The sequence below is a fragment of the Pantherophis guttatus genome, chromosome 4 (assembly GCF_059756535.1).
Source record: "Pantherophis guttatus breed Tessera chromosome 4, ASM5975653v1, whole genome shotgun sequence".
Taxonomy (NCBI): Eukaryota; Metazoa; Chordata; class Lepidosauria; order Squamata; family Colubridae; genus Pantherophis; species Pantherophis guttatus.
The window spans coordinates 20521835-20535629 of record NC_142066.1 but is presented as its reverse complement, the minus strand read 5'-3'; positions in this window follow the sequence as shown (position 1 = coordinate 20535629).

Sequence of the window (13795 nt, the reverse complement as noted above, 5' to 3'; positions counted from 1 at the left end):
AAACAGTGTTTAGTCATTTCAATTAAATTTACAATTTCTATATTTCCTTTTTGCCATATTTATTCCTCATCTATTTTTTTTAAAAAAAAAACAATATTACCCTTCATTCTCATCTCTAATCTTAATCAAATTCAATTTTTCCCTTCTATTCTATATTATATCCCTTCCCATTGTCTTCTATTTTTATATCCTTCCTCACATTGGTTAATTATGTAATATTACAATTGTTTAATACAAATTCAACATTTTTATATAAATCAATTAGTTATATAACTATCTTTTTTGTACAGTATATTAATCAATATGAACATAAATATTCCAATTATTTCCATGCAATCCAATTTCTTACAAATCAATTAATTATTGATTAATATAATAATCAATAATAATATAATCAATATAATAATCAATATAATAATAATAAACCAAATAATTTCCCCCATATATTCTTCCAAACCACAACTTAACCATTTCTGCTTTCAATACAATATACAATTAATAATATCTCAATTATTACAATTCCCTAGTTAAATAGAACTTTCCCTTTATGTTACTCATTTTCACATCTTAAACTCTCCCAATAATCTAAAGTTTTGCCCATATAGAAAAATATTCAAATTATTATTCATTTCATTTTTACAATCATGATTTCCCATTCATTTCTTACTACTATTCATATTTCAATTCTAAATATGTATAATATCTTTCTCTTTCATTTCTTTTTTTTTCTCCCTTCCTATTTTTATTTTGCCTTTTTTCTTTTGTGTTTTAAAATCTTGAAGTCTCCTCTTTTGCTCTAAATTTCCCATTGTTTGCACCTATCTTTTTTGGTGAGGAAAAAGAAAAAGAAATATCCCTCTGCCTCATTTTGCCACGTTACAGCAAACAGCCTGCTTTACTTTCAGTTTCATTTTTCAGCATAGCTTGATTAGCACAAGGGGAAAAAAAATCTGCTCCAGCACTCTTTGCAGCAAGCAGCAGAGCCCTTCACAAAACAGCTGAGAGTAAATCAGCTGAGAGTCGGAAGGCCGATCTAATCAACTTGTGCTAATTAGCCTATGCTGAAGCTGAAAGGAGCTGTTTTTTCTTGCTGTTTGCTTGCAAGGAGGTAACTGCTGCAAGGCACAGGCCAAAGGATGGGGGCCAGTGGGTGGGCAGGGCTACATTCAGTGTATAAGATGCACCTAAATTTTCATCCCCTTTTGGGGGGTAAAAACGTGCGTCTTATACTCCAAAAAATACAGTAGTTAGGATCTTGTATGCAGAGACTACAAAGAGGTCCGATGCTCAATTGGTAGAGGACTTGTTGACTCCCTTCCATCTTCTAAATCAGTTAGACAAAGATTATTTAATTTTTTAAATTAATAGTATGGTTCAAGGCCTTACCAAACCTGATTTTTGTCCTTTGTTCTGGGGCAAATAAACCAATTCCCATTTTGCTATAGTTTTACCAGACTGTCTTTTGTCTGTTTTAAAATTCAGCCTTCGTGAATTGGCACCCTACTACCAATCTGAAACACGATAATGCAACCAAACTGTATGCTAAACATCCCCATTTCTGGAAGATCCATAGCTACCAAACTGAGCGAATCTAGGATTTTAAACATCTTGATATTTATTTCCAGTCATCATCCTCTTTGAAACTCCATTCTTCAGATCTTTCCTTGTGAGCCCAAACTGCCTCTGATAGAATCATAAGATATTTATTTCATAAGGAGAAGAACTATAGGTAGTCTTCAACTTACAATCACAATTAAGCCAAACATTTTTGTTGCTAAATGAATTGGCACCTGACTACTGAGCTGAAACTCTAGTATGGAACCACATAAAAACCAAACAGCATGCTAAACATCCCCATTTCTGGAAGATTCATAATTACCAAACTGAGTGAATGTAGGATTTTAAATATCTTAGCATTTATTTCCGGTCATCATCTTCTCTGAAATTCCATTCTTTATATCTTTCTTTATATCAAACAGCTTCTGATGGAACATTAGATATTTGATTCAAAAGGGGAAGAACCAGTGGTGGGTTGCCTCCAGTTCAGACCGGTTCTTGCAAACTGGTAGTAATGGTGGCGGGAGGCTCTGACTGTGAGGGTTCCAAGGAACACCCCCAATAAAATAAAGCTCTGAGGCCTGAGGTTCCTCAAAGTTCCAATTTATTAGAGATGTCGTGTTGGCACATCTGGGAAAACCTGAATCTGAAAGCTTCCAGGTTTCCCCCACCCAGCTAAGAGTTCACAGCCCTGCCCCACACCCACAAGTTCATCACATTGTCCAATCAACTCTTCACACTCCACCAGATACAGTCTTCATATAGTCTGCATCAGACGCCGGCAAAAGTCCTTGAGTATGGAATGTAGTTATGACTTACTTTCTACCGCTCCAACAACAACCCCCTCCCAGCCTTGGTATTCTCCCAGTCTTTCTTTAATGACTCCATCCATTCATTCAGAGTCATGGAAGAAGGCTGTTCTCTCGGCAGTTCTGGCATAGGGATGAATTCCATGCCGCTTGTAATCTGAAAAGGCGTCAGTCCCATACTACTATGCACTGCCACCTCTGCAAAAGGAAGCAAGTCAGCCCAATTATCTTGCTGGTAATTTACATAACATCTGATGTACTGTTTCACCATGGCATTAGCACATTCCGCAGCTCCGTTCATACTTGGATGGAAAGCCGAACTAAGCCCCTGAGATGACCCAATGGACCTCAGGAACTCCCTCCAGAACTTAGCGGTAAACTGAACTCCTCGATTGGAGATCACCCATCATGGAACTCCATGCAGCCGGTAGATCGGTTTGACAAACATCTTGGCTAATCTCTTAGCCGAGGAAGTCCAGAACAAGGAATAAAATGGGCTTGTTTGGAGAACAGGTCTATCACAGTCCATATTACAATATTTCCACCACTTTCCGGGAGCTCTACTATAAAGTCCATAGCTATTTCTTCCCATGGGCGGCTGGGTTCAGCTACCTGTTGAAGCAAACCAGGAGGCTTCCCCGGTCGTGTTTTATTGCTGAAACATGTGGCACAACTTTTTACATAGTCCTCCACAGCAGCTTTCATCTTTGGCTACCAAAACTGCCGTCTAATCAGATGAAGGGTCTTTAGAAATCCAAAGTGACCAGCCAATTGAGAATCATGGCTACACTGGAGCACCAGGAGTCTTGTGCTGTTGGGGACATAAATTTTTGAACCTTTCCAAGCTAGTCGATCACGGGTCATCAAAGTGTCTCGATTGTCAGCTAGCCATGGATCAGTAGGTAGTGCTGCCTTCAAGTCGGCAGTTAGCTTCCCATCGATGGGATCAGTCCGCCTGCTGGCCCGACTCTGGATAGTGACTTACGCCACACTCTGCATGTCTGGGATAATGGCATGGATGACGTCCTCCCTCTGGCTGTCATATTGGGGTTTCCTTGAGAGGACATCTGCAAGCAGGTTCTTCCCCCCTGGGATGTATTTCAGCTGGAAATCAAACCGCTTGAAGTACTGTGTCCAGCGGACCTGTTTGGGGGAGAGCCATCATGGGATCTTTAAGGCTTTGAGGTTTTTATGGTCTGACCATACCTCAAAGGGGATCTTGGCTCCCTCTAGGAAGTGCCACCATGATAGAAGAGCCCAAACAGCAAAGGCTTCCTTCTCCCATACTGCCCATCTCTGATCAGTGTCTGTGAGCTTTTTGGACACATACGCGCAAGGAAGCAGCTGTCCTTGGGGGTCTTCCTGGAGGAGCATTGCTGCCACTGCAACATCGCTGGCATCAGCCTGGACAATGAGCTGCCTATCTGGATCCAGGTGCTGAAGGATGGGCTCCTCTGCAAACAGCCATTTCAATTTTTCAAACACTTTTTGACAGCTTAGCGTCCAGGCTAACGGCTGTGTCAGCTGTGGCTTTACAGGGGAGGGGCATATCTTTAGCAGTTTGGTAAGTGGCAGGGCCACTTTCACGAATGCTGGGATGAATTGCTGGTAGAAGTTAGCAAAAACCAGGAAACTTTGCAGCTGTTTCCTGGTGTGAGAGGCCTGCCAGTCAAGTACAGCTCGCACTTTCCCAGAATCCATCTCTATGCCTTCATTCGACACTCGGTAGCCCAGGTAGTCCAGAGAAGTTTTGTGAAATTCACATTTGGACAGCTTCGCATAAAGTTTTGTGGCTAACAGTTTCTTTAGTACTTGTCGGACTAGTTTCACATGTTCTTCTAATGACTCACTGAATATGAGGATGTTGTCCAAGTAGACTAGAACCCCATTGTATAAATGCTCATGCAGCACTTCGTTAATCAATTGCATGAATACAGCAGGGTCTCCTTGGAGACCAAAAGGCATGACTTTGAATTGGAAGCTACCTAATGGGCAGTTGAAAGCAGTCTTCCACTCATCCCCTTTCTTTATGCGCACCCTGTAGTAGGCTTTTCTCAAGTCAAGTTTAGTAAACACTTTGCCTTTTGAAAGGTAGTTCAGTAGGTCTTTCATGAGGGGAAGGGAGTAGGTGTTTTCCACGGGCACTGTGTTTATTTCACAAAAATCCACGCAGAGCCTCATCCCCCATCTTTCTTTTCCTTAAACAGCACTGGGGCGGCTACTCTGGATTTTGCAGGTTGGATGAACCCTTGGGCTAGGTTAGTATCGATGTACTTCCTCAGCTCAGCCATTTCTTTAGGGGTCATTGAGTACATCTTTGGTTTTATGGAGTTTGGCCCCAGGCTCAATCTCAATTGCACAGTCAGTGTGGCGATGAGGCGGAGGGATGTTGCATTCCTCCTCACTGAATGCTTCAGCAAGGTTCCTGTATTTCTTGGGGACCTGCGGAGTCCCAGGTAGGACTTCGATGGCCATCATGGCCGCCTCTCGTTGGTGGGGCCCCTGAGGGCTCATCTCAGTGGGTTCGGCTTCAGGAGGGATGGGTGGCAAAGGGCCCACCTCTATCATGACTTTCTGGTAGCCGTACTCCCATTTGATTGTAGGGGCCCATTTGTCTAGCCAGGCCAGTCCCAGGATGAATGACTCTGCCATTTTTGGGGCCACTATGAATTGAATGAGTTCTGTGTGGATCCCTAGTTCCAGTCTGACAAGCTCAGTGACCCGTGTAGCAGGGGTGCCACCTATTAAGGTCCCATCTACTTGCTGAAAGCATATGGGGCAGCTTAAGAGGTGTGTCTTTATGCCTAGCTGCTCAACAATGGGGGAGCTAATTAAACAACGGGTGCAGCCAGTGTCTATTATTGCTGCTACCTCTCCATGCACCCCTGTCTCTGGCACTGTCAGCTTTACTTTGACCACAAAGGGGTGGATGGTCCCACTTACTATTGGGTTGTCATTTCCGTTGCTACTGCTGGCCAGCCCAGGCGGCAAGTCTTTGGATGAGGTCTCTTCATTCTCTCCAGGGGGAGGAGAAGCCTAGACTGCCTGGAGGACAATTCTGTTGGCATCCGGGGGCTTTTGTGGGTCCCTTCTGCCTCGGGCTGATGTGGTGGGGTGTGGGTGTGGAACCGGCGCAGGTGCCAGACACTCCGCAGCTCGATGACCCACAATGGTAGCACTTGATTATCCCTGTAGATTGAGCAGGTTCCAGTGGGGTCTGTCAGAGGATGTCTAGCAAAAGTCCTCCCTGGGGGCCCTCTCAGCTGAGTGGTTGTGAACTTCTCTATCAAGAGCTATTGACATGGTATACCAGTCTTGCAGTCACTCTGGCACCCCCCGGATTCCACAGACGGTTCTGACTTCTTGATCAATGGCTTCTTTAAAATAATGCAGAAGTATTCTGTTCGGCCAATGTCTAAGGTTCCCCGCGACCCGTCTAAAGTCCCATACAAAGTCCTTTATGGGTCAATTTCCTTGACTCATCACCTTTATCTCAGCTTTACTCTTGTTGACTCAATCTTGGTCTTCGAATCTGGCCTGGAGCAGCTCAACAAAACCTTCTGCATCATTTAATTCATCAACCCCCTCATTATGCAGTTGGGCTATCCAGTCAGCAGCATCTCCCTCATTCATCTCTTCTGAGATTGCAGATACTAAGTTGTGATCTGTTTCGTACTGCTTTCCATACTGATCTATATGAGCCCATACTAGGCTGAGGAAATAGGCCAGTTTGGCAGGCTTACCGTCAAACATCACTTTCAACCATGGTGGCAGGGCCCTTGCTGGCGGAATCACCATGGCGGTTGGAGGCAGGGTGAATGCCTGCGGCTGAACTGGAACCTGTGGTGGCGGCACAGCTGGCTGCTGGATCAGACCCCACGGCGGTGCTGGGAACGTTGGGGCAAATTGGGCCCATGGTGATCCCATAAGAGAGGGAGCAGCAGGCACTGGCATCCACTGGCACTGGACCCACTCCTGGCCAGGATAGAATCTCCAGCCTGGGGGGATAAATTCCGCAGGGGGTATTATGAAGGCAGGTTGACGAGGGCTGGATACAGGATGACATCCAGGCGATCGTTCTTTCGGTCCCATCTCTGGAGTTGGATCATTCTGGCAACTTTTCCCAGAATCCATCTCCCTGGACCGAGCTCCTAGGCTTTGCATCACCTCTGCAGCTTCAAGGGCTCATCCCACGCTTCAGAAGGAGAATACTGGGTCTCGACAAACCTTCCAGTATGTGCTCCCATGGCTCTCTCTGCAATCTTCTCTCTCCCTTCCATCTTCACTGAGTCTTTGCACCACCCAAGCTTCAGGTTGGTTCTGGGGCTCAGCACCCCATTCATCCCCCTTTCAGGGATATTTAGAGATTCAGGTTAATGTCAGGGTTCCAAGAAACATCCCCAACAAAATAACACTCTGAGGCCTGAGGTTCCTCAAAGTTCCAATTTATTAGAGATGTCATGTTGGCACATCTGGGAAAACCTGAATCTGAAAGCTTCCAGGTTTCTCCCACCCAGCTAAGAGTTCACAGCCCTGCCCCACACCCACAAGTTCATCACATTGTCCAATCAACTCTTCACACTCCACCAGATACAGTCTTCATATAGTCTGCATCAGACGCCGGCAAAAGTCCTTGAGTACGGAATGTTGTTATGACTTACTTTTTACTGCTCCAACAACAACCCCCTCCCAACTTCCCCAGCTAAAATATGTGGCAGTTTAAAAGCAAAAAGAAAATTGTCTTCCAAAACTGACACTGCCCACCCACCCAGATGTCATTAAATACCGTCTGCACATGTGCAGAAGCACACACGCGCACTCCCATTGTGAACTGGTAGCAAAGGTAAGTAGAACCTACCCTTGGGAAGAACTACAGGTAGTCTTTGACTTATGGCCACAATTAAGTCCAAAGTTTTTGTTGCTAAATAAGTCCCAATTCTTTTAAGTGAGTTTTGCCCCATTTCATGACTTTTCTTGCCACAGTTATTAAGTGAAGTACTGTAGTTGTTACAGTTAGTAACAGGGTTGTTAAGTGAATCTTGCTTCCTTATTGGCTGTGCTTGTCAGAAAGTCATAAAAGGTGATCACATGACACTCTGGGACACTGCAACAATCATACATAACAATCAGTTATTAAGTGTCCCAATTTTGACCATATGATCATGGCAATGCTGCAATGGTCATAAGTGTAAAAAATCATCATCGTTCACTTTTTTCAATGCCATTGTAAATTTGAACCTTCACCAAACGAACTGTTATAAGTTGAGGACTACGTCTACTGTATGTTCCGGACACATTTAGAATGTTTAAAGTCAAAGTGTTAAATGTTTTGTTTTGCCAAAAACATCAAATGTTTTGCAGATACGAAGACCACTGTGCCTTAAAAGCTGTACATTCGAAATTCTAAGATTGTCGGCCCTGAAGACAGCATATGTGTAGCCATATTTTATTCTAGCTATTGTCTATTCTTTTCTTAGCTACTTTAGGCATTCTGCAAAGGAATTTAATGGTATTTCATGCTCGCCACTCTCTAGCTGTTGAAAGAGGGGTTATAGAGATAAAGGGCGAATGTTATGTCTAGGTGGCATGCTTTCCCGTGAGAACAGAGAAGATGCCTGCAGCTGGAGGAAGGTGGAGTTTGGAGTCACTGGAATGATGGACTAAGAATTGATTGGAGATTATGACTCTGGAGGGAAGTTTCAAACTTTTCCTTTTTGCTGGGTATAATTCCAGAATCTAACCAGAGTCGGAATTACACCAAGTCCTTGCCAATTTGATATGCTCCTAATAAACAGACTTTTTTTTAATAAACATTTTTTTATTTTTTACACAAACATACAAACAGACATACAATGCATTTTTTCTGAACAGAGTATTGGCCGAGTCATATATTTATACAATTTTTGGTCATTTCCAACACAATTTATATATTTCACTTTTTGCCATAATAATCTTTCTTTCTAATTTTTATTAACCAATGTTACTCTTCACCCTAATATCTAATCTTAATCAAATTCAATTTTCCCTTTTTTTTCTCCAAGTTAAAACCCTTAAGTTTAAAATCTCACAACATAATGTAATTCCCCATATTTCCCTAAATTCCCTTATTCTAATCACATATTTTTCTTTGTCAACTTTTCCAAATATTACAAACCAATATCTTACTAAAAGTCACTTAAGTATATAACATTACAATCATTTTTATTAAACAATAAACCAAATTACTTTGCACAGTACGTTTTCTTAAATTTTAAATCCAATTTTCAATTACTTTTTCAAATATATAAATTTAATTAAATTATTCCAAATATTACAATCTCATGCATTAAACTTATTTGTATTTCTAAATCTTATTTCAGTTCATTTATAAATCAAAGTAATTATCCATTGCTTTAATTTAAACAAAATTAATTTTCAGCTTAATTTCCAATATTCTAATTAATTTCATTTTTACAATTAAATACATTCCAAGTATTACAATCTCAACTGTTGCATTTTCTAAAATTCATTATATCTAGAAATCTTACTTCAATTCATTTTTAATTCTAAATTGTATACAATGCATTTCTCTTTTCCCTTTCCATCAATTATTTCTTTTTCTAATAAACAAACTTTAAAGATAGATGAATGCCTTAGGTTTTGTTTCAGGGAACATATTACTTGGAAGCTTGACAAAGATACTGACTCAGAGTCCCAATTTTGTTGCCAGTGTGCTATGTATCTTACTGATTCTTTGACCATGGCTCTGCCTATTAAGACCATGAATATAAATCATGCCTAAGGTACAAACTACCTCAGGGAGCTGGTCCAACTATTCTCTCTCATCCTAAGAAGTAAAACAGACTTTCCCAATATGTTTGCCAAGAAAACTGTAGGGACTCATCCAGGTAGGCACCAGAAGTCATCACTGATTCAAAATGCATCAAAATAATTAGAATGGAATGGAATCTATAGTATCCATCTATAGCAGGGGTCCTCAAGCTACGGCCCATGGGCTGGATATGGCCTGTTGAAGCAATTAATCTGGGCTGTTCATGACCATGAGGCTGCCCCTCCCACATCGCCCTGCCCATTGCCCTGCCCACACTCCTCAGCCAAGTGCAGGCCTTTGTGAGTCACGTGGACTGGATCTGGAAGGTAAGGCTAATGGTGGGGGAGAGAAATCCACCCCAGACCTACTGTGCTTGGCTGAAGGACCACCTTGGGAAGGGGGGGGGGTTGGACACAGTGACCCTCAGCCGCCTTTTGGTCTCAGTGCCGATTTGAGCATGTACTCCGTGGATTGCTAAGAGCCTGAGCCTTGTGGCACCAAGGCAGCCCTCACCTCCCACTGCTTTGGGCTTGCAGCTATAAGCCTCATCCAGGAAGCACTGCGGTGGAGAGAAGTAATCGGGATCAACCCTAGCTTTGCTGTCCATTGCAGTTAGGAATCTCAAATAAGGCTGAGAATGAACATTGTGTTGTAGCCAGCCTGGAGACTAGATCGGCACCCTGAAAATTCCTCTTCTCTCAAGGAGCCTAGCCAAGGTCTTGCTCATCAAACACTGAGGCACCTGGACTCCCAGTAATAGGATGGAGTCCTTCAGGCACTTAATGTGGCTGTCTGTTTAGTAACTCCAGCCCTCCCTCCATCACTGGGAGTCCAGGCATTTCAGCGAGCAGTGAACCAGGGCCAGCCTCCTTGGCAGATGAGGACTTTGCAGGGGGCTGATCTCATGCCCAGGGTGTTAAATCGTGGGCGATTGAAGGAAGACTCGAAACAATGTAACTGTAACTCTTTTATTTAACTCCAGAAACAGCAATGGCAACCGGCTGCAACCACTGACGTGCCTTCTAATTTCCCGCTCTCAGGACTAATTCCTGATTGGCTCATTTGAACTGTACTTGATATCTAACACTCCTCCCCCCTAGTTCAGTGTCCGCCCATCCGGGGTCTCTATGCTACGTAGTCGCGTAAGTAGGCGGGTCACTTGGAGGTTCGACCGGACCTGCGCAGTTCAGTCGTTCCGGTGCCTTCGGGTTGAGAGGTTGAGGTCCACTGCTTCCTCTGTGTGGGCTCCGGAACTCTCTCGAACTCGGTCTCCGGCGTGGATTCGCCTCCTTCTCCCACTTTACTTGGCTGTCTCCGCCGGCTCCTTTCGGCGCCTGTCGCCTCCTCCGTGGACTCAGGTACGTGCTCGCTGTTATCTTCTTCCGGGCTGGTGTTAGGCGTGTCCAGAACTGGCGTTTGTGTATTGGCCCACTCTGGTACCACTTGCGTGTCTTTTCCTTCCCCCTGGTTGTTGTGCTGGGTTTCCCTCTCGACTCTCGTTAATCTTCCCCTGAGCTGGTCGATGTGCCTTTTCCAGTGCTGGCCGTCTGTTGTCTGGACCCGGTAGGACAGGGGCCCCGTCACCTGGGTTATTGTTGCTGGTACCCAGAGTGGGTTTCCGCTCAGGTTTTTTGCGTAGACTCTGTCCCCTGGCTGGAACTCTCGGATTCTGCTCGTGGAGTTGGTTGGCTTCTCTGTGCTGTACTGCGGGTGCAGTCTGTCCAGAGGGGATCTCAGCTTACGGCCCATTAATAATTCTGCTGGGCTTCGGTGGGTCGTGGCGCTTGGTGTAATGTGCTGGATGGCTAATAGTTTATCTAATTTGGCCTGAATGTCCCCTGGGCCTAATCTCATAAGCGTCTCCCTTGTAGATCTCACCATCCGTTCCGCCAAACCGTTCATCGAAGGTTTTTTGGGGGCCGATAAGGCGTGCCTTATTCCTTGGTCAGCGAGGAACATCTCGAAGGTGTTTGATGTGAACGGCGGCCCGTTGTCGGAGACTATGAGGTCGGGAATCCCATGTGTGGCGAATAGGCATCTCAATACTTTAATCACTGCGTCTGCTGTGGTCGTCGACATGAGCACTACTTCGAGCCACTTTGAATATGCGTCCACGATGACTAGGAACGTATTCCCTTTGCACGGCCCTGCGAAGTCGATGTGCAATCTGGCCCATGGTGTTCCCGGGTTTTCCCAGTCGTGGACGGGGGCTGAGTTTGGTGCTGCCCTCGACTCTTGGCAGTTTGCGCAGGAGGACACCCACGTCTCGATTTCCTTGTCCATCCCGGGCCACCACACGTAGCTTCTGGCCAGGGCTTTCATCCTCACGATCCCCGGGTGCCCGTCGTGGAGTAATCTGAGTGTCTGTTGTCTTAGTGTGTTTGGAACAATGACTCTATCCCCCCACAACATGCACCCCCTTAGTCCTGACAGTTCATTTTGCCTCCGTTTGTATGGCAGGAACTCTGTGCTTATGTCTTTTTCCTCCGGCCACCCCTTCCAGATCCAATTTAAAATTCGCGCCAGTATTTTGTCCTTTGAGGTGGCCCTCGCGATGTCAGCTGCAGAAATTCGGGCTTCCTCCATCGTCTCGATTAGCAGGGTGGTCATCGCTGGCGCTGGATCCTCCCCCGTTTCTGGAAGTGGGCACCTGCTGAGGGCGTCTGCATGGTCGATTGATTTTCCCGGGTGGTGGAGCAGTGTGTACTTGTAGGCCGCCAGAAACTCCACCCATCTTAGCATTCTGGGTGACAAAACGGGGGGTGTTGGTTTGTCCCCTGCTATGATGCCTAACAATTGGTTGTGGTCGGTTATTAGTTCAAAACTCCGACCGTAGAGATACTCATGGAACCTTTTTATTCTGGCTACTGCGGCTAACGCCTCTTTGTCCAATTGGCTATAGTTCCGTTCGGGTTTTGACAAAGTCCGGGAGAAAAATGCAATGGGGGCCTCTGTTCCGTTAGGCATCTTGTGGCTCAATACAGCTCCGATGCCGAAGGGGGATGCATCGCAAGTTAGTCTTATGGGTAATGTCCCACTGTATTGCACTAAAACTCTGTCTGACGTTAAAAGGTTCTTTATGTCTTCGAACGCTTTCCTCTCTCGCTCCCCCCATTTCCATTCTGCCTTCCTGTCCAGTAGCCGGTGGAGTGGTTCAGCAGTGGTAGCTTTCTGCGGTAGGAAGATATTATAAAAGTTAAGCAACCCCAAAAATGCCTGCAGTTCGGTTTTATTTTTTTGGGGGGGTGCTTCCTTGATCGCTCTCAGCTTCCCGGGGGTGGGTCTAATTCCCGACTCATCTATCAAGTATCCCAGGAACTCGACCTGAGTCTCTGCTAGTTGGCACTTGTCCCTTTTAACTTTGAGTCCCACTTTCTGGAACCTTGTCAGCACCTCCCTCAGCCGCTGCTTCAATTGAGTCGTGTCCCTTGCTGATATTAATACATCATCGAAATATGGGACGACTCCCTCGATTCCCTGTAGGAGTCATTCCATCAGGCTTTGGAAAAGCCCGGGTGCTACGTTCACCCCAAATTGCAGTCTCTTACATTTGAATGCGCCCCTGTGTGTAACGATGGTTTGTGCTTCCACGGTGGCTTCATCTACGGGCAGCTGCTGGTATGCTTGTGCTAAATCCAATTTTGCGAAGATTCTTCCCCTCCCCAAGGAATGCAAGAGATGTTGGACTACTGGTACAGGGTATGCGCTTTGTTGGAGCGCCTTATTTAATGTACTTTTATAGTCTCCGCACAAGCGTACTGACCCGTCCGGTTTAATCGGTGTCACGATGGGGGTTTCCCATCTCGCGTGGTCTATTGGCTCTAACACTCCCTGCGCGACCAGTTTATCTAATTGTTCGTCTATTTTTGGCCGTAGTGCAAAAGGGACTCTCCGGGGTTTGATTCGGATTGGGGCTACCTGGGGGTCTAAATTGAATGAGATTGGGGACCCTTTGTACTTGCCTAGCTCATTGTTAAAGACCTCTGCGAACTCCCTCATCAGGTCCTCCTCCCAGGTGTCGTTTCTGATGTGATCGACGTCGGTGATGGCTAGCCCCAATGGCTCGAACCACTCCATGCCCAGCAGGCTGGGCCGGTCTCTGTCCACAATCGTGAGGGGTAGCGTGGCTTTGAATGTCTTGTAGGCTACGTTGAACTTGCCAATGCCTACCACAGGAATTCGGTTCCCTTGGTAGTCGATGAGGGTGAGGCGCTGTCGTTTGAGGTCGCGGGCTGTGATGTGTGGCAGGAGCTTCTTGATTGTTGTCCAGGATACCATCGATAGGCTGGATCCCGAGTCCACCTCCATTCTGCAGGGTCTCCCCTCGATCAAGACTGTTGCCACCATCTTATTTGCCCTTCCCGCGCTGGCATGGCCGATCACGATGGTTTGATGGGTCTCGCCTCGATCCGCCTGATGGTCATCGTTTCTTTGTCCTCGCCCAAACGGTTGTCTCTTCCCACTTGTCTGGAATTTTCTGTTGTTTGTTGGTGATCGGGGGGGTCTGGTCCTCCTTGAGGCTGGCTGGGATGCCCTGCAGACCCTCGCTATGTGCCCTTTCTTTTCGCATCTTTGGCAGATAGCGTCCCGGAATCTGCATTCGGCTCTCGGGTGGTTC